This window comes from Nicotiana tabacum, chromosome 7, assembly GCF_000715075.1.
Source record: "Nicotiana tabacum cultivar K326 chromosome 7, ASM71507v2, whole genome shotgun sequence".
Taxonomy (NCBI): domain Eukaryota; kingdom Viridiplantae; phylum Streptophyta; class Magnoliopsida; order Solanales; family Solanaceae; genus Nicotiana; species Nicotiana tabacum.
Window position 1 is genome coordinate 170,165,961 of NC_134086.1, and position 14,541 is coordinate 170,180,501.

General features: G+C 36.4%; 1 pseudogene across 1 annotated transcript; it reads right to left on the reverse strand.

The window, feature by feature from the left end:
• Nucleotides 1-4,033: 4,033 nt before the first annotated feature.
• Nucleotides 4,034-8,028, reverse strand: LOC107794079 (ferredoxin--nitrite reductase, chloroplastic-like; annotated as a pseudogene). Its single transcript, XR_001649867.2, has 4 exons — nt 7,026-8,028; nt 6,089-6,443; nt 5,194-5,483; nt 4,034-4,891 (listed from the first exon to the last, which is right to left on the reverse strand). The product of XR_001649867.2 is annotated as a ferredoxin--nitrite reductase, chloroplastic-like (transcript).
• Between the last annotated feature and the right edge of the window lie 6,513 nt (nt 8,029-14,541).

Below are 14,541 nucleotides of genomic sequence, written 5' to 3' on the forward strand. Positions count from 1 at the left end.
TTTATTTTCTGTTGATTTAGATTCTTAATATTAGTTAATCTCATATTTGAATATTTAACCGTGATTATAATTTTATCCACCATAAATTTTATTTTCAAAGAGTAAAAAGATCGATGACATTCCACTTTTAGATCTTTATGTTTGCAAAATCATTAGCGGTATTGGCTCTTACCAACATTTTTCTTTCTTTTCTCATACATTTATATTCTTAAAAAAATTTCTTAGTTGTTCTATAATAACTTGGTCTATTTTTCTATATTACACAAAAAATTAATAATAAAAATTTAATTGAGTAGGAAAGCATTTCAAATATAATATAATAATATATTATCCTGGGTATTTTTTCCTCAATTTCAGCATTTTATGCAGTCCGTTTAGCATTACGTTTTTTCGGTATTGAATATTATAAACTGGTAATGTATTACCAATATAGAGGATTCTTATGAAATTGATTTTATTAAAATTTCCTACATATTTTTAATAAGATTTCAATAGACAAGCTTGTATTAATTTTAAAATCTTAAATATTAAAAAATTAACATATAAATTATTGTAGTCCAAAAAAATAAGTTATTACAACTATGTCTTTTGCCTATGAGTTCTTCTGTTTAATATTTTTGGGGTATTTCGGTCTATCAATATTATATTCGTGCTTTTATAATAATATGAGCTCTCTTGTTTCTAAATGAATTTGGACAATATAATACGTTTTCAAATTAAATTAATAATAATAATTTTTTAAAAAGTCTATCCTAAAAGTAGTAGGATTACAAGGCTACTATCTATGCCCGAAAATAATTATACTAATAGGATTCCTAAAGGTAATCATGTAGAATTCCTAACGTGTAGTATTACGTCCTAAAATTAATAGGATTACAAGGCTAATGTCTAGAATTCCGATTATATTCTTTTATTGTGAGTTATTATGCTTAATATTAAAAGGTTATTTTTGTAATCTAACATTTTATTCATGCTTTTATAATAACTAGTTTCTCGGCACGTGCGTTGCACGTGTATGCCGAGTCATATTGAAATTTGAGTATTGCAAAATCAAATCTTTAGTATTCTTAGATAAACAAGCAACTCGGCCAATGATATTTTCCAAAAATACTTGCATACACAATCTAATTAAGCCACAATTCTTCCATCATTCTTAGTTAACTCAATACTTGGATCAAATAGAGTGCTGACCTATTTTATGTTTTAGTGACTAATTTATTTAGTACTTTCCCACTGTAATCTGATTGACACAATTCATATAAACCTCCACCAATTATTTTAGTTTTGATACCTACTATGCTATAACCTTTTCAAGATCCTTTCTTCAAATGTGAAAGATACAAATACACACATTCATTCAATATACATTCGGAGTCAGGTGCATCTCTATCTCTCCCCTTATTCATTCTTCTTCTCTACTCTTATCCTCTTCATTATTCATAGTCTTAACAAAAACTTCCTCTTTTATGTGAAGTCCCGCGCAATAATACATCTTATTAATCAAACACCATAGCACTTTGATTATTTCAAGTGACTTTTTCGTAAAATTTATGGATCAAACTTAACTCACCACATCATTTTATTATCGAGTTAAACCACTGAAATGTTACAAGTACACACTTTTTCTGAAAAAATACTACTTTTATAGAATGTCGTTACTTTTAATGAATAAAAAATAATACCAAAATAGAAATATTTTTTTTCATGATCTAAAAATGGTAAATGATTTAAATGTTTAGATATCTTCGTTGATAAAGTATTGCATATCCATCTTATAACTTGAATATTAAGTCCACATGCTCTTTATGTAACATAGTATTTGTTAATTCAAGAATTATTTTATTTGTCATGGAATAACTAATTATAATGAGCATATATATCAAAGAGGTTATTCTTAAAATTTTAAGATCATCATAAATGTATTACTGCGAGAGCAAAGCAAGTTCCAGTGGTGGGTTGTCTTCCTGGTCCCATTGAAATCTTTTTCATGGTATGGAACTAATTTCACACGAGTAAAAGCTGCGGTAATACCCATACTAATATTTATAACAATTAATTACAAAGTATAGAAATTCATGAATAAATAAAAGTAGAGTTAAAAGAGTGAAACTCGATTTTTATCAATTTCTTCTCCATTCATTGCTCTAACGTTGTGTCTTTGCCATCTCCCTATATAGTCAAAATCAGATGGAAAACATTTTCATTTTTTAAAATTTAGTGTAAAGTTTGTGTCACCCGTGAAAAGATGTGTTTGCCTTGGGCATGATGTAGAACCTGGAAAAGCTTTTGCCAACATGAAATGAGAGGACGTGTATATATCTGTTAAAACTACAAGGATTCAAATTTGTAACACGGCACACATTAAAAACTTTTGAGGAAATGCATCCTTGCTAGCTAACTCTCTTTTCTTGATCCATCAAAATAATAAAAATGGACAAATCTTATTTACATAGTTCCCCATTAATCTCGGCCCAATTTTTTATGAAGTATTATGTGCTTTTCCAACCAGTGTGCAAAAATCTCCAAACTTGCCTTCCTTGACTACACTCAATCCCATCAAAGAAAGGACGAGAACATACAACCAAAAAATTTGACGAAAGCTTAAACAATATTTTTTGGCAGAGGCTTTGGCTCTCTTACAATTGATGGAAAAAGTTAATCTCATGATATAAAATTATTTTTGCCTTTCTTTTCGCTGTTCTAACACAAAAATATGGTCTTTCACTTTGATTTCACTGAATTGCAGTACGCTTTCTTGATCGAACTATCTTGTAGAGGAGCAAGTACCCTCAAAGAATTTGCAACCATTGTCAAAATTAATTCTTGACCAGCCGATAGAATGGAATGATTGTGATTGTTATGAAAAGGTATGAAGTGTTAAATTGGTGTTGTTTGGAGGCGTCTTAGGTTTTTGAAGAGGGGTATTTTAGTAATCTAACTTTTTAGTTTAGAGATAGATAGATATATATAGATATAGATATAGATATAGATAGATAGATATGTAGTTAAATGAAAAGCCTAGATTATATTTTCGAAAGCTCTAGTTGCTTTCCGAAGGAACAACATATTTGGATCTAGTACAATATTCTTTGACAAAAACTAATTTGGTAGTTATTACAGTAGTAATTAATTACTAGAAGAAACATTATTCTTTTACCGATAATTTTAATTTTATAAAGCTAGTCCCAATCTATAGTATACTTAGAGCTAGATCCAGGGTTTGGAGCTTTCGGGTGCCACGTAGCTTTAAGCGTCCATGTGTCGCTATTTATACTGTAGTGAGATAGTGGAACTATTTTGTTGGTTTGAGCAACTTTGAACTTCGGTTCGGATTACTTATTTTTTTGGTATATAATATAAATCGATTAAATGAAGAAATATAGTACTATATTAAATGATAGAGCGAAGATTTGCAAAAGAAAATATTATTTTAACTTTGTAAGAAAAAGGCAGTACTTAACTAATAAGAGAGACAAAAAGAAAGTCAAAAGTTAACAAATAAAGTAAGATAGTTAACAATAATTATATAAGAAGAAAAATGAGAACGGAATATATAGGATGATAGAAAGCTTAACTTGATGTAGCAAGCCAAAAGGTTCAAAAATTGTTGCCAGTTGGGTTCAATCATTCACAACCAAGGTGGAATCTCCTACCCTTTGCCATTGGCACCTTTGTATAAACTGTTACTATGGGTGGCGCTTTAAATATATATAGGATTTCTTACATATATATACACAGAGTTTTGACCAAATTTTACGGATGACGTACCACCCCTCGGGCTTTACTAGATCCGCCCCTATATACTTGAGAAACAATGTCAGCTACAATGCATATTTGTGAAAAATCATTGAATTTCACTGTTTTGAAGTCATATGGACTGACCGGTAAACCCTAATATAAGGATACAGCCATTGTTGGGCATGACTGAAAACTGAAAGAAGTACATCGTGCTTAGCAGGGGCGGCTCAAACACATACGTGGCCTATAGCCAAAGTTCAAGGTGAGGCCTAATAATTGAGTAGTACGAATGCAATTTTCTTCAAAGAATATATGTAGCATGTAATAATTCTCACGCAGGTAGAAATGTTTGCATTGATTTATCATACATTACATGTTATGAACACAGCAAAATCACCAACTATTCTAAATTTTATTAATCTTCTGTTTCTTCTCTTTCTCGTGGAACTGCACCAAAGTTGTTAACTAGCAAGTCCACAACAAGTGGTACCAAATCATCACAAGGAACAGCCTTCTTATATACTTCTCCCAAATGTGAATCACTCCCTATTCTTCCTCCTAAAAAAACATCGGCGCCTTCCACAGTCTTCCCGTTCTTATCTCTAGTCAGGCATCCCATGAATCCAATGTCCGCAACTTGAACTTGTGCACACGTATTCGGGCAGCCTGTCCAGTGCATCCTTACTGGTTTTGTCAAAGAAACTTGCCGTTGAACCTCTTCAGTTATCTTCAAGGAACGAGCTTTAGTCTCGATTATGGCTTGTCCACAAAACTGGTTACCAGTACAAGCCACTAAACCTTTCATGAGAATAGGTGGATCAGGTGAAAATGTGCTCAGAACAGGCTCTTTGAGCAGTGCCTCAATTTTTGAGGTCTCAATATTGGGAATAATAATGTTTTGTTCCACAGTAAGCCGGATCTCTCCTGAACCATATTCATCAGCTAAACGAGCTAGCTCATCCATATCGTCTGCTTGAACACGACCCACTGGAATGTGAAGGCCGATAAAGCTGTAGCCTTCTTGTTTTTGTGGATGTACACCAAGATAATCTCTTCTTTCCCATTGTTTCTGAACCAAGTCTTCTGGAGATGCTCTCTCTAGTTGTTGCTGTGGCATTCTCTTCTCGACCTCTGCCCTGAATCCTTCTACACCCTGCATTAGTTGAAATCGTTACAAGTTAGACTAGCAAATTAAAACATTTGGTTTGCCTAGTAAAGACACATAGCAGATATCTACCTAGAGGGAGAATGTATCTATCAGTCTCCACCATTACATGAAGTAGGACTTGCTATAAAACACTACCAAATCAGAAAATGTTTTAGCTGGAAATAAGGCCCTTAATATTTAGTCAAAATAGCTATACAATGACAGCGAGGAGACTTAGTTGAGGCTATTTTTTAAATAATAAGACTAAATAAGCATGAAAATGGTCAATGTACCGCTGTATCACTCACCAGTTCATCGATTAACCACATCATTCTACATTTCTGTCTGTTCCCTCTGAAACCAAGATCTCTAAAAGCTTCCAGTATTGCTTTGCAAACCGGAACAACATCATCAGGCTGGAACCCATGCATCAAGAGGAATTGCCTCATCACATCTTTTTGCGCTGAAGAACCCACCCACAAGCAGGTTGAATCCAAATCGTCCATCTTTCGTGGCAGGCATGTACGCGAGATCGTTGATATGGGGATGCTCATAAAGATCATGAGAGCCTACTACACACGGATTCCACTTCCTTGGCCTGAAATAACATCAAAATATTTCAACACTTATGTTGACCTCTCCCTCAATAACAAGATCATAAGTCAAATTCTCTTTCACTATCAAATGAATGATTCCATTCTTCACAATTGTTATCATGAAGATTAGTACAAAGATAACTACATCAGAGAGTTTCGCCCTCTTTTGAAAATCAGGGGAAAGCTAAGAAAGAAAAAACTCTCGTTTTGATTCTCAGAGTGTGTGTGGACGGGAGGGACGGATATACTAGGTTATATACCACTGATTTACAGGTAATCAAATATGCAAAAACTGAACGCAACAGATATGTCTTATGTCCATAGGGAAATGCTAAAGTTTTTAACTCCTAAACACTGATAATGTAAATGAACACTAGAATTCACCTAAAAGATAATTATAGGTATCTGGTCCTTATAATAAGTGAGATTAATAACCTAGAATATAAGGTTGGTTACCTCTTACCACATGCTAAAATATGTACTAAATTTTACAATGCCAGTGTGTACAAGTTAAATACCACAATACTAAATCCACAACTTAATGACTATAGCACGATCAACGTATAGGAAAACATATGAATAGGAATACTGTATGCAAGAGACTTACAAGTTAGAAACTGCGGGATTGCCTCGTGAATTGCCAGTGATAAATTGGGAGAGCAAATTAGTGTAAGGCCTTGTGTCTACTATTTCTTCTGGATCAATTCCAGCCAGAGGATTTCCTACTGGATTCCTGACATTGTCCATGCCACTCTGCAAACTGGTCAACCCAACTTCTGCTAGTCCCTTTAGTATCTCCGGCACATCAGGCAGTACAACTCCACGAATCTGCCAATTTTGCCTTGTCGTAATATCAGCACATCCTTCCTTCCCGTATTTCCTTATCACACTCGCTAAGTATCGAGTCTGTGCACTCGTTGTTACTCCATTTGGAAGCTTCAATCTCATCATGAACCGCCCATCTGGTCACCAAAATATGGTAATGAAATAAGATCTTGATATGTATTTTGTTTTTTTCTTCATAAATCAAATCATAAAATAGAGCATTTAAGCATATCCCTACAAGTTCAGCAAGAACAAGATTAACTTTCGTGCATATACATAGCCTAGAATTAACTCTACTCTGTGAGTTTCACAAAGCATAGCCAATCTCAAGACCAGAGAGCTACGGCGGATCCAAGATTTAAACTTTATAAGTTCAGCCTTCATGTTCTCGCCACTGAACCTAATGCATTTTCGTAACTAGGGGTTCATATTTTAATATTTGTTGAAATTTTAGTGATTTTTCACTTATATATCTATGCTTGGTGCGAAAAATGCTAGGTTTAGTTGAACGGTTGGTTATACATTGCATCTGCGTCTGCCCGAGAGTTACATAAGTTGATGGTTAGCATAAAACTAGTCAAATAAATCTTGGGATTATAAAATCAAGATGAATGGTCAAAATATAAAAGATTCATCCAATCATTTATTAACTTAATGTTTGGGATTAAGGTGTAGTTAAGATAGCTATATATAATTTGGAACTGAGTTTCAGTACTTACATTGATTCTTTCTCCTATGGAAGAGGCCAAGCCACTTAAGCCTAACATCAATATCATCCTTAGTAAGCTTGGACTGATCTATCTCTTCAATGGGTATCTTAGCAAGCTCTTCAATACCATTTTCCATGAACAACTTCATAGGTTCCTTCTCAATCTTGACCTTTTCTTGAGGATTTATGCCTTTTCTAAACTGCTCTTTCAGTATCCAATAACCATCTTTTTCCTCAACTCTGGGTTCTAGCCTCTCAGCAGCAACCTCTGGAGCACCAGTTGGCGGCGCTGCCACAGACGGCGGAGTTGCATGGAGCTTGACAGCATTCTTGGAAAATCTAGCTGGATTTGGCAATGAAGGTGCCAGAAATTTAATAGAAAAAGATGCCATTTTGGAAGTTTGGAGCGGAGAAGGATAGATGTCAGACCATTTTGTAGAGTTGTGGGAGTGGATGTGTGGCAATACATTGGTGGACTTTTGGTTATTACTAAGGGTCGTTAGTGTTAGAATTTTTTTGGACGAGAATGTCCCTATTACCGTTAACTTATCAAAATTGTAACATAGTAGAACATAATACTAGCTGAGTTGCATACAGTGAAACTGTTGCCATCTCCTTCCGGCCTTCCGGTGTGTATGCGGACCTTACTCCTAACTATTTTATAGAGATAAATAAGTTGTTTCCGATAAACCCTCAGCTCAAGGGACCTTGGAGATAAAGCAATAAGTAGCAAACAATAGTAACAATAATATATTATAATAACGGCGCGAATAACACAACATCTCCTTGTATTTGAGACTTGAAAATGAGCATACCCAGTACAACTATGAATTAGTCGGATTAATGGTCGACGTTTGATACCAATTGGTTAAACCTGAAAAAATAAAGTTGTGCTACGTGAAGCATGTTTGGTGGGTGTTTTCGGTAAATTAAGGGTACCCTTTTGGAGTAATAATTAATGGGACACACTAGTAAGAGACTAGAGAGGCGTGTGGCTTCTGAGCTCTGGCTATGGTGTTAATAAGGATTGGTGATAAGAAATACATTGCCCGTAGTAATCCCACTTGGCGCAGCCCACGTTCGTTGTCTTGACATTCTTGGAATTCTACATGATAGAATAATTCATGAATTACCATACAATAAACAATTCAATAGATTCATGTTTTGTTAGTAGAAGAAGAATAGTTAAGGAAAATAGATATTTAAACTTTTTTCAGGAAAATAGTTCTTCCAAAAAAATTAGTAAAGAAAACTTTCTGATAAAACATAAATAAACAGGCTTTATTATAAAACAATTAAAGAAGAAGAAGAATATTGCGGAGAAAAGTAGGGAGAGAGAATTCTTATTGAAATAAGATGATTTACAATAGAATATGACCCCTCTATTTATAGGAAAAGAGTCACTTAGACACCAAGTAAACTCCCTAAAATCTCTCTAAAATATAGACATTCACCTTAAATAAAACACTATTTATAACACTCCCCCTTGAATGTCTATTCAACAAATAATGTGTCTCATTAAAACCTTAACTAAAATAAAACCCAATGGGAAAAAAATTCTAGTAAAGGAAAAAGAATACACATATCTAACAGTACGCCTTTTGGTTGCCTCGTTAAAAACCTTTCAAGGAAAACCCAATGGGACAAAATCTTGTAAGGGAAAAAGAGTACAACGTGTATTAACTCCCCCTGATGAGAGCATCAATTCATATCCTTGAGCCTTCGCATCCCAAGCTTGTATACTAGCTTCTTGAAGGTTGACATCGGTAGAGATTTGGTGAACAAATCAGTCATATTATCACTTGAATGAATATGTTGCACATTGAAATCACCATTCTTGTATATATGTAATCTCTTCATATAATGTCGTGGAATAACCTTTTCAATATCTCTATAGAGGTAAAAATTTCCGCTATCATATTATCATGCTTATAGTTATAGCAAGATACAAATGTGCACAAATTGCACTTAGGATGTAGCACTTCATGACCAAGAATTTTATATGCTTTAAGCAATTTAAATCCTTCAAGGATTGCCATATAAGTCATATAATAGACTTTAATTAGATGCATATCAAGTTTTCATGTCATGCTAGACAAATAAGATATCGAAAATTGATTGCACATATCATTGACTTTATACTTTCAAGTGTTTAAACTTGTCTTTCATATGAAACCAATTCTATTCAAATTGCTTCTCTTATATTTGGACAATATTTTTGTGTCTGTATTCGACAGACTTAAGATCCTCATCTATACTTAGCGTTATGATAGATGTCGTCGACGAACATTTCATATCAGTTTCAATATATTGTCAAAAAGACATAACATAGAGATCTATTCATTCATATTTTCAGGTACCTAAATCTCTCACGAGGTTTTATGAAGTGTTATGTCATGTGATCTTCTAGATCACTTGCCTCCTTTATTATGATCATTTTGATCATTTGCTCATCTTCTTTATCAAGAAGTTTATTTGAAATCGATATGTATATATGCTTTAAGCGTACCATAGACTTTGTCCTTCTAGGACTTATTCTAATAGAAGTATTTGCATTGAGAATATAGTTACTTTCTTTGGGTCAGCAAATGCATCTGAAATGCTTTGCAATATATTGCATATGAATTATCCTTTTATGAACTTCAAGTTCATATTATTTTATAAGAGGATCTAGATGTACACATGTAACGATCCGACCGGTCGTTTGAGCTTTTGCACTTCGCTCGCCAGTTCTCGGGCATGACTAGCCCCGTGTGATATATTAAGACTTATTCTAATCGTCGATTTTGGTTTTTAGGGTAATCGAAATGAAATGGAATAACATTTCTTAGTTTGAAGCTTAAACTTTGAAAGGTTTGACCAAGTTTTGACTTGTCAGTATATGATCTCGGATTGAAATTTTTATGATTTGGTTAGCTCCGTTAGGTGATTTGGGACTTAGGAGCGTGATCGTAATGTATTTTGGAGGTCCGTGGAAGGTTTAGGCTTGAATTGGCGAAATTGGGATTTTGGCATTTTCTAGTTGATAGGTGGGATTTTGATATAGGGGTCAGAATGGAATTCTGGAAGTTGGAGTAGGTTCTTTGTGTCATTTGTGAAAATTTCAGAGCATTCGAACAATGTTTGATAGACTTTTTGATCGAAAGTGAAATTTGGAAATTTTTGGAATTCTTAAGCTTGAATCCGATGCAAATTTCAGGGCATTGGAACAGGTTTGAATGATGTTATGGGATATGTTGGCATGTTTGGTTGAGGTCCCGAGTGCCTCGGGTGAGTTTCAGGTGGTTAATCGGATCAAATTCTTGTTTTGAAAGTTGTAGATTTCTTCAGATCAGCGTTGCAGAGTTTTCCTCTTCGCGTTCGCGAGAGGGCCATCGAGTTCGCGAAGAGATGTTGAGTGTGGTAGGCCAATTACTCTTCGCGTTCGCGATGTTGGTCCCGTGTTCGCGAAGGTTGAGTCTATTTGTGCATCGCGAACGCGTGGAATGGTTCGCGTTCGCGTAGAAGGGTGAGGCGGACTTGGACCCCAGGCCCTGGTGCTATACGTTCGCGAGGTTAGTGTCGCGTTCACGAAAGGGGTGGACTAGTGAAGCATCACGTTCGCGTGGCTGCGTCTGCGTTCACGAAGGGTACATATTATGTAGAGGCAATGTAATTTGTGCTACACGAACGTGAGGGTGAGGCCGCGTTCGCGATGAAGGAAAAATCTGGGCAGAATTTTTAAGTTCAAAATCGAGGGTTTAAGTCCAATATCACAAACACTATTAGAGAGCTCGAGAGAAGGTGAAATTGGAGGAGATTTTCAGTGGAGCAATTAGTTTAAGTATTCTTCACTCATATTTGGTTTAATTCCATGATTTAGTCTTGAATTTCATCATTTAATTTGAGAAATTAGAGTGGAAATTGGGAAAGAATGAAAGAAAAGTTTGAGAATTCTTTTGGGGATTTGAATGGCCATTTGATGTCGGATTTTGATGTATTTGATATGTACGAACTCGTGAGAGTGTAAGGATTCCATTGATGTGATTTTTATCGGTTTCCGAGATGTGGGCTCGGGGGTCAGGTTTGGCCAATTTCGAAATTTTTGGTATAAATTGGATATTTTCGAGTGAGTTTTGTTTCCTTAGCATATTTTGATGGTGTGAATCTATTTTTGGCTAGATTTAGAGCATTCAGAGGTCGAGTCGAGAGGCAAAGGCATCGCGGGCTAGAGTTTGGACCGGATTGAGGTGAGTAATGACTCTAAATGTTTGTCCTAAGGGTATGAAACCCCGAATTTCATATTGTTGTGCTATATTAAGGTGACACACACGCTAGATGACGAGCGTGGGGTCGTGCATTGTTGGAGATTGAGACTTAGTCCATCCCGAATGACTATTTTACTATGCATTTGATTGAAAGTTGTTTGCTATCATCATGTTTTGGGCTGAATGCCATATTTGGGCCTCGTGCCAACTGTTTTGGACCCTTAGGGGATTTTTACTACTCTTTTCTCACTGTTTTGATTTTATATCTGTACTCAGTCATGCTATATTCTACCATTTTTATAACTCAACCATGTTTACTCTGTTTTGACATCTTAAATGATAATTTGGGCTGAGCATTTATATTTTTACTGTGCCGGAGTGGCTTTGAGGGATTTTTGACTGAGTAGGGCCGGGGGCCTGTGTTCTAAGTTTATTATGGGATCGGGCTACATGCCGCAACAGTGTTGTACTAATTTAGGATTATGAGGCTGATGGCCTGAGTTGTTATGCCACGAGGTGGCTTGATATGAGGCTGAGAGCCTATTGATTATGCCACGAGATGGCTTGATAGTGTGCTTGGGCCGTAAGGGGCCCCTCCCGAAGTCTGTACACCCCCAGTGAGCGCGGTTACCTAGTGTGTTATATGATATAGCCCGAGGGGCTGATGTTGTTCCATGTTATTGCCTAAGGGGCGGTTCTTGATTTATATTATGCCCGAGGGGCTGATTACGAGTGATTGTGAGGTAGACCTAGGGGCTGGTTCGGTTGATATTATGCCCGAGGGGCGGTTTATGGTACATGTTTTGCCGAAGGGCTGTTTATGTTTCTATCATGTTTACTCACTGTTTTATCACTCGTTTAAAACTACTGAAAATTATTTTTAGGTTTTTACCGAAACTAAGCATGATTTACGAAGTAAATGATTTATGTACTGTGTTGGAAATATCCTATATTTGTTGTAGCGTTTTGACATGGTTTACGTGTTTTCTTACTGCTCAGATTTCACTTATCTTTATTACTTACTGAGTTGGAGTACTCACTTTACTCCATGCACTTTGTGTGCAGATTCAGGTATTTCTGAACCCGGTAGCGGGTGTTGGTTGCTCGGAGGCAGATTCATTTGAGTTTAGCAAGGTAGTTTCCCGACGTTTGCAGCATTGTTTTTCTCTATCTTGTTTTTTTGTTAGACTGTATTCAGTACACTTTCAGACTTTTTCGTTGTATTCAGACCTTAGTAGATGCTCGTGACTTATGACACCCCGATGTCGAGCTTGTATATTATTTCTGCACTGTTCATTTAGACTTGCATTATGAGATATTTGATTAATGAAAAAGCTTTAAAAAACGAATTATTATTGATTAAATGGTTAACTCGAAAGTTGTATCGGTTGTCCTAGTTTCACGATAGGCGCCATCATGACCGGGTCGGTTTTAGGGTCGTGACAAGTTGGTATCAGAGGCTAGGTTACATAGGTCTCACGAGTCATGAGAAGGTTTAGTAGAGTCTCGCGGATCGATACGGAGACGTCTGTACTTATCCTCGGGAGGCTGCAGAACTGTTAGGAAAAACTTCATATTCTTGAATTCTTATCGTGTGTCCTTGATTCAGCTCGAAATGTAACTTTTTGAATTCCTTCCACGCTTTCATATGTGCGCATGAGCGCTCAGTATCAGATATGCATTGATGGCTTGTGATTCCCTAATCGAGGGGCGAGATGTGACCTCTATGTGTTGATATTGGGCCAGTCTGGAGGACTTGAGGCCGAGCCTTGCTTGTAGCTTGAGCCCTGATCTGTTGATTACGCGAGCGCGAGTTTCTGGATTTATATGTTCGCTAATGTCCCTATTAAGGGAAGTGATGACTGGATAGTTACGTGATGAGTGTGATGTGACTGCAAGATGTGTTCATATGAATTGAATGAGAAGAGAAGGGGTTTTCTTGAGGTTAGCAAAGACTATTTGGTGTTTGATTTCCATCGTGATTTGATGTATAGCCCCGAGTTGTGGGTGTGTTGAAGGATCTTTTCATGTTGCCTAGTTGGGGAGTGGAGTAGATTTCACGTTGTGATATGAGTTCAGACTCAGGAAGATTAAGTGACTGCGTAATATTTATGACGGTGGAAGGGTATAAAGAGATGTTAGTTTGAGGTGAAGCATGTGGGTTATCTCCTTCGGGTGTTCTGAAGTTTATGCGATCCTTATGTTGTCCGTTGGAAGATCTCTTTTACAGGTGAAATATATATGTTGCAATTTAAATTTGGGTCGCTTAAGAGAGTGGGCTTGACTATTACGATGGTGGATGCGAGATTTGCAGAAGGTTCGGAGTACTATATGGTCTGTGTTGCATGAGCTTATAAAGGATTGAGTTTAATCTCACAAATGGTATTATAGCAGTAATATAGTATATGCATTATGAGTTATTGTGTGTTTTGACCTATGGCCTTGAGCCAAGTGGGGGAGTCTGTTATTGATTAGTTGATTGCACAGTTATGTGCTATGTTGGTTCCAGTTTGAGGCGTACAGGTGAATCAGTTATGGCTTATGGAGGTTTAGACCGAGGATGGCTCGAGTAAAGGAAAATTTTGACAAAGGCTATGTTATGCTTCATAGGTGTATGAGAATCACGGAATGTCTTGAGTTGTTATTGGTAAAGGATGTACGGTGCATAGAGCAGGAATTTGCTTGGTTGCATTAAGGTAAGGTTACATTCTACGATGTCGGAGTGCTAATGGAGCACAGGTCGTCCAGTCCGTTTGATCGGTCTAATTGCGGTTTGAGTAGAGTGGATGACTCTCGAGAATGGTTCTAATGGGTTCAAAATTTTACATGTAATAATTGGAGATTTTTAGGTTGTATATTTGGCTAGAAACTGAGGTTTGCATTTGAGGGTGTCAAGACTCGTGGTATTTCTATATCATTATGGATTCTACACATCAGTATCAGGAAGGTGAAGGTAATGGCTTTAGATTTGCAAGATGTCTCTTCAGGGAAAATATTTCGAATGTGGTGCTTTTGGATATATTTGAGAGAGTAGTCAGCAGCTTATGAACCGTTGGATGGTGTGGCTTTATGCTTTGGTCTCGTGTGGCAAGTTTGGGTCGAGGATTGTGGTGTTATAGCAAGAATAAGTATCAAGTTGAAGGTAGATCGGAAGGAACTTGGATAGATGGGATGGCTTGGTAGTAGGCCGGATCGGCATGGTACGAATATGATTAGTTCTTTGGATGCTTACAAGGTAATGAGTTTCCATAAGTGTTTCACGACAATTCTCTTGGGTTT